Source organism: Anopheles darlingi, chromosome 3, assembly GCF_943734745.1.
Source record: "Anopheles darlingi chromosome 3, idAnoDarlMG_H_01, whole genome shotgun sequence".
NCBI classification, from domain to species: domain Eukaryota; kingdom Metazoa; phylum Arthropoda; class Insecta; order Diptera; family Culicidae; genus Anopheles; species Anopheles darlingi.
Window position 1 is genome coordinate 16,047,967 of NC_064875.1, and position 6,000 is coordinate 16,053,966.

Consider the following 6,000-nt stretch of genomic DNA (forward strand, 5'->3'; position numbering starts at 1 on the left):
ATCGTAATCCATTGTGTTGATTACCATCATCATTGACTTTCCCGTCGATTAAGATGGATTGCATATTGACTTGCGCTGTAGGCCGCACCCGTAGTCACCGGTGGCAGCGGTAACGACGAGTTTGATGGATGGAGAGAGAGAGAGAGTGAGATTTTAATTAAATAATTGTCCAGTGCAGCGGTACGTTACTGGTGCGGTACGTTCGGTACGCTTCTTGATCTTGTCTTTAATGGCAATAGGGCGAGAGTATGCGGCTACGGTTTGCAATGTAGTCGCTACGGCCATAACCAAGCTGGAGGGACTAGTGTTGGTTTCTGTAATACATTTTTTTAAATATCCAACGGTAACTAATTCTTCAGATCTTATTTTGATACAGATAACAAAATACAGTACTCGAAGGATTTCACTGACATTTCTGACTCCCACTTAACCAACTCTAACCTTGTTAACTAATACCAACTCTTTAACTAACTAACTCTCGTGCATCCACCGTCTCCCTTATAATCCCGTTGCTAACCATTCTTTAACCAATGGTAGCTTCGATCAACTGCATCTTCAACAGGTACATAAATAGTTGCTGGTTGAATGCAATGCGGCATATAGGATATTCCTTCTAGAAGAGCTTATTTATTGAAGAGCGCGAAAGAGAAACGTTTGATCATAGAAAAGATGTTTTACGCTAAAGAAAAGAGACGAATCTAATCCAAGATGCTAAAAAAGGTACTTCTGTAAGACTTCCAAAACCTATTTCAGGTAAATAGCTGAATGTCGTGATGCAAATTACAGCGCTACACACCTTTCCCGAGGATGCAATAAAGCGTCCTCACACGCTGCTGTTGACTGTAATGAAATGATTAATGTAAAAGCATGCCAGTACTCATATGGGCTGCATTCCAAGGACCAGAGCAGAGACCCACCAGAGTCCAATCTGTCCTAAAGAAAGCGTTGAATGACTAATGAACATCAACATCACGCGTGCAACCATAGCTCACAGCATCATTATACGCAGGAAGCGACCGAGACACTAAGGCTAAGGTAATGTGTGCCCGCCTTCCTTCCCCCTTCGCTAAAGACAAAAGCGCGCGCTGCGGGTGCCTCGAGCGCCGTATGCCGAGCGCAACAACAATATGCAAATAATGGTCTGCATCTTGCGACCCGGCGACTCATCAAACAAAAAGGCAGCCTGGCAGGGCTGAAAGAGCTGCAGCTAACGAACAACAACAACAACAACAACAACAACAGTAGAACGACGGGCATCCCGCATCCCGCTAAACCCGTATTCCGCGTGCTGGATCTGGCGACGAAAATGGGGCAATAATGCCGCTCGCCACGAGACGGGGTGTCTCGCGACAGAATTTCAAGGCAAGTAAGAAACATTTTAATGGGACGACCGACTGCTGCAACCGACAAAGACCGGTCGACCCTCGGACCATGCAGACCGGGCAGGATTACAGGTTAGGGTGCAGGTGTTGCCGACACGCCAGCAGCAACAGCAGCAGCAAATGCAGAAGGTGAATTGACGGTAGCGTTCAAATTGGAGAGAGCAGCAAGGTTGTAGAGAATGCAATTAAATGCATTCGTTGTCGACCAAATGCACACCAGCAGCATCGTCTTTTGGGGTCGTTCAGGATGATCTAATCTAGTGGAGCCAATTTTGCAAATTTTCTCTACGACCAAGGAATTCGCATTTTGGCCCAAATATTCCTATAACGCTGTTCTGGGGGTTAACCTGGTCCAGCTGTCGCCTTTCGCCGCCATAGGGGAGGGGCGCTTTGATGTCCTCCAAACCAGCATTGCATAGGCATGAACGGCGACTGTCGTCTCTCCGGAAAAGTCTGTCGAAAAGTGTTTCGCATTCGCAATGAGCTACAGACACACACACTCTCTCTCTCTTTTGCTGTTTTCCTCTGTTTCTTGCCATCTGCTGTCAGGTTTCTTCGGACCATCACCACGAACATGGCCATCAACCGCGCACACACACAGCGGATGACCTGGTTTTCTTTGGCGAGCAACGGAATTGCAGTTCAGCGCGCCGAGCTCCTCTTCAGTCGAGCATTTTGCGTTCCGCAAGATTCCGATTGGCCGGCGCCTCGCTTTCTGCTTTTAAGGTGTTCGAGGTGGCTCGGCGGTGACCTTGAGGCACCATCGTCCGATCCGGCGCGATCGCCACCAGTGCCACCGTCGCCACCGCCGGTGTGGGGCGAATGTGTTGTTGTCATTCGCCACGACGCCATGGACATTATTCTTGCGGCAACATGATAATTCGATTCATCGTGAGGCCTATAATTAGCCAACACCCCATGGAGGAGTTGCCAATGGATCGCCGCCTGAGCAGAAAGTTAGTTGGAGTTGTAGCAAATGGCGAATCGGCAAAACATTTTCCCTGTAGTTCCATGCTCGGTAGTTTAGTCGGTGGGTTGATGAAACCACATCGTAGGTACTAAATGGTCGTCGACCATGCTCCTTAAATAAACAAATCGAAATTCACAAGGTCGAACGGAGCAGAGCAGGGTAGAATCTGAAACCCTTCAGCTCTCAACTGGCGCAACCCATCTTTATGATGGCGTCAATGTTGCAAATCAACTCGCGGTATATCCGACCATCGCTACTTGAGAACTTGCAGGCGAAGGAATCACTTTCCTCCTAATCGAAAGCAAACAGATGGCCCGTAATCAACCGTGTTCGATGAACGATCAGAAACGGAAGCAGTCAACTTCTGAAGCCGAACCGAACACAAAACTTCTAATTGATGCTCTCGTGCGTCCGAGAGTGCACTGCGACCTTCGATGCCGGCCAGCCAGCCAGCGTTGTGATCAGCGATTGCCCTCCGCCCTAAAATTGATGCTGATCAAGTTGAATAACTTCTCCATCATCCGTCCCTACTTCCTAAGCCCTCCCCCACCCCGCGCGATGACCTTCTTCTCCAGCAATGAACCCGCGCACAGTAAGAATGTTCACCCGGCCACAAACCATCAATCAGAGGGGAGCATTGTGCTTTGACCGCACCTCCAACGTCCGTGATTCGCTACGCTGAACAGCACACCATTGATGCTCACGATGCTCGCGGTGATGATGATGATGATGATGATGGTGATGGTTGGTGATGTTGATCGTCTGGTGACCCCACTTGTCACAGAGATTGCGCACTTGATATCGGGTAGGGGTCACACACACACACACACACACACACAATCGGGGTTTGGCAGGAAGTTAGCATGAGCATGAGCTCACGACATGACAATAGGCCGCATACACATTCCGGTCTCCGGTTCGGAGACACCGTTCACGGACCATCGGATGCAAGTGTGCGGTAGGTTGGCCAGGGGACGGCCAGGGGTATGTGATTGTGTGCCCCGGTAATTACTCATCGGTACCACGCCCCAGGAACTAGATGGCATTTTGTGGTGAGGCCAGAGGAAATTAAAAACATGCACATTCGGGACAGATGCTCGCGATAACGGTTTTCAATTTGTCCAAATAATGAACTCAGCACTGATCATGGGGTGTCCCCCACCTCGATGAGTAGATCTGATAGCAAGAATGATGCTTTTTACATTTGCCACTCGATCAGTGTTTGTCAAAATGATGAAGAATTCTTTTTTTTTTTTGTAGGCATGCAAGAGATGCGAACGAAATTAAAAAGAATCCAATTTTTTGAGTGAAAATACTCGATCATCTCAATATTTCTTCGCAATCCTTTTATCGGTTTTCCTCTACGCAAGTAATTTGCAAATAATACTCTCCAGATTGTTAAAAAAAGAGCTAAAATTAGTAAGCACAGAGCAAGTATAAACTGACTAATGACTTTGGTTTCTGTGAACCAATTGAAACATATTTCTACTAAATTCAATGGAGCGTTGATTCATACCAATTGCGACGTATTCTTCGCAATGTTGAAGCACGTTTGACGTCTCAACTTTGCACTTGGTTGAATCATGGCGCACGATTACTGACTCCCGTTAGTGTTTCAAAAATAGCTTCCCAATTATCAACTTTTGACGAAAATTTACGCATTACGCATGGCTTTCGAATTGCGAAGCTTCGTTTTATGAGCATACGGGCTACGGGCTGTCCCTAACATAAAGGCAACAGAAGATTCAAGATTTAATCAATTGCATTCTGTGTAGATAGATTGGAGATAGATAATTAAGCGTAACACTCATGAAATCTAAAAGGCTCAAGGTTCAAATTAGATTGAAATGCAAGATTAGATAACGATAGACCTCTTCTGTCACATCATAGTATTATGCAACCCAGTAGGCCAATTTGGACACCTAATGTCACACACATCCATATCGAAAGCTCGCATTGCATTGAAATGATGCAATCGGTCCAAATTGGTTCCAATTAGTACCATGGTTAAGTCAGATGTGATAAGCTAAACGAAATCCAATTTGAGCCCCCCCTTTTCTTGAATATTCAACGCCACTTCCGAGCTACTTTCTATAGAGTCGTATCGAATTCATCCAACACATTATCGTGTTCTCGGTGCACGGTACATGATAACGAGCACCGAGACTCCCCTCGCCGCATCCCATCGGCAATAGATTTGCAACAAAAAAGCTCTGCCCTTACCTTGCCGGCTGTTGATGGATTTCGTTCCGTTGGATTCCAAGAGAGCCTACACTTCAATCCTTTCGATTCGATGCAAACACTGATGGCGCCGCCTCCTGTTGAACCAAAAAACCGGGATAGTGCTCTCGGTCGTTTTCCGTTCGAATCGCGTCAGATCTCAAATCACCGACAACACTTCTCTGGCTCTGGCTTTGTTCCCCTAGGTCGACGGGCTCGGAACGCGGAACGGGGGTTTCGGGAATCGAAACGCAAAATCAACACACTACACACCGCACTGGCCAAACAGAACAGAAGCATAAATCATAGAAAACACAAAAATAAAAATGAAAAAAAAAACGGACCCGGGTCTGGTCAAATTAAAACACTCCGGTGCTAGGCGAGGTACGGTTCTGCGGCGCGTTTCGATCCATTGCACACTTCCTCACTTATCCGAGCTTGGCGCCTCGGTCCGGCATTCCGGACGGCACAGGCACAACAAGAAGACACCTCTCGCACTGTACACTACACTCCACGGGTGTTGTTGATGTCGGTTGGCTACATTTATCAATTGGATTCTGTTTGGCCGCGTACACGAAAAACCCACCCAATCACACACAGGCACACAATGCCCACGGAAAACTCCCGGTTCCCGGCCTCGATATGCTCGATATGCTTCTGCTGCCCGCCACTGCCACTGACAAACATACACATTCACTTCTGATGCTCACTGATGCCCAAATCACGCTCTCGCGCACGCATAACGTACTCATACACCCGGCGTACTCTCAACATACACCGCACTATGCACTACCGGCACTTTGGAGGATTCGAGATACGTTAGACCAACAACCCGACAGCACCTGGCAGGCCGGTAGAACCTGTAAGAAGCAAACCTTCACTGAGCTAGAAGACGTGGAAGAGGAAAAAGCGGTAAGTAGGATTAGCGGACGCACGAGGTAGGAGTAAGCAAAAGGGGGGGACGGTGTGCCGGGTGGTGGGCATCCAAACAACAACCCCTATCGTTTGCAAACCACCTTCCCCCAGAGAGTAGAAGACGCAGCAATGGTGAACGACGCCGTGGTGAAGGTTCTAGCGTAGCGACCACCGCAAACCACGAAGAACGTTGAGTCGTAACGTCACGGACCGGCACACGATCGTGATCGAGTGAAACCGGTTAGCACACACACACACACACGCACATCCATGTGGTTGAAGAAGAGCCACACCGGTGAGAAGGAGCTGCTGCGCCCTGTTCATCGCTTTTCCAGTCGCCATCCATCCGATGAAGCCATCAAATCAGTCGTCGAGGTTTTCTGTTGCGCGTTTCTCCGCACCAACCTTAAACCGATCAGACCGAGGGCTCTACTACTCTAGCCGCCTCTTCCTCGACCATCCCCGGGCCAACTATCTGGGTTGCGGTCGGAACTGAAACTAGCAGCAAATGTG

At 48.1% G+C, this 6,000-nt stretch overlaps 1 protein-coding gene across 3 annotated transcripts in view; it reads right to left on the reverse strand.

The window, feature by feature from the left end:
- The window catches only part of LOC125953393 (uncharacterized), a 64,529-nt gene that overhangs the window by 31,724 nt on the left and 26,805 nt on the right, over positions 1 to 6,000 (reverse strand). For all 3 annotated transcript variants that reach the window (XM_049682940.1, XM_049682942.1, XM_049682941.1), the window contains one exon: positions 4,576 to 5,457. The gene's annotated coding sequence lies outside the window, so the exon portion shown is untranslated. The remainder of the gene's footprint in view (positions 1 to 4,575; positions 5,458 to 6,000) is intronic.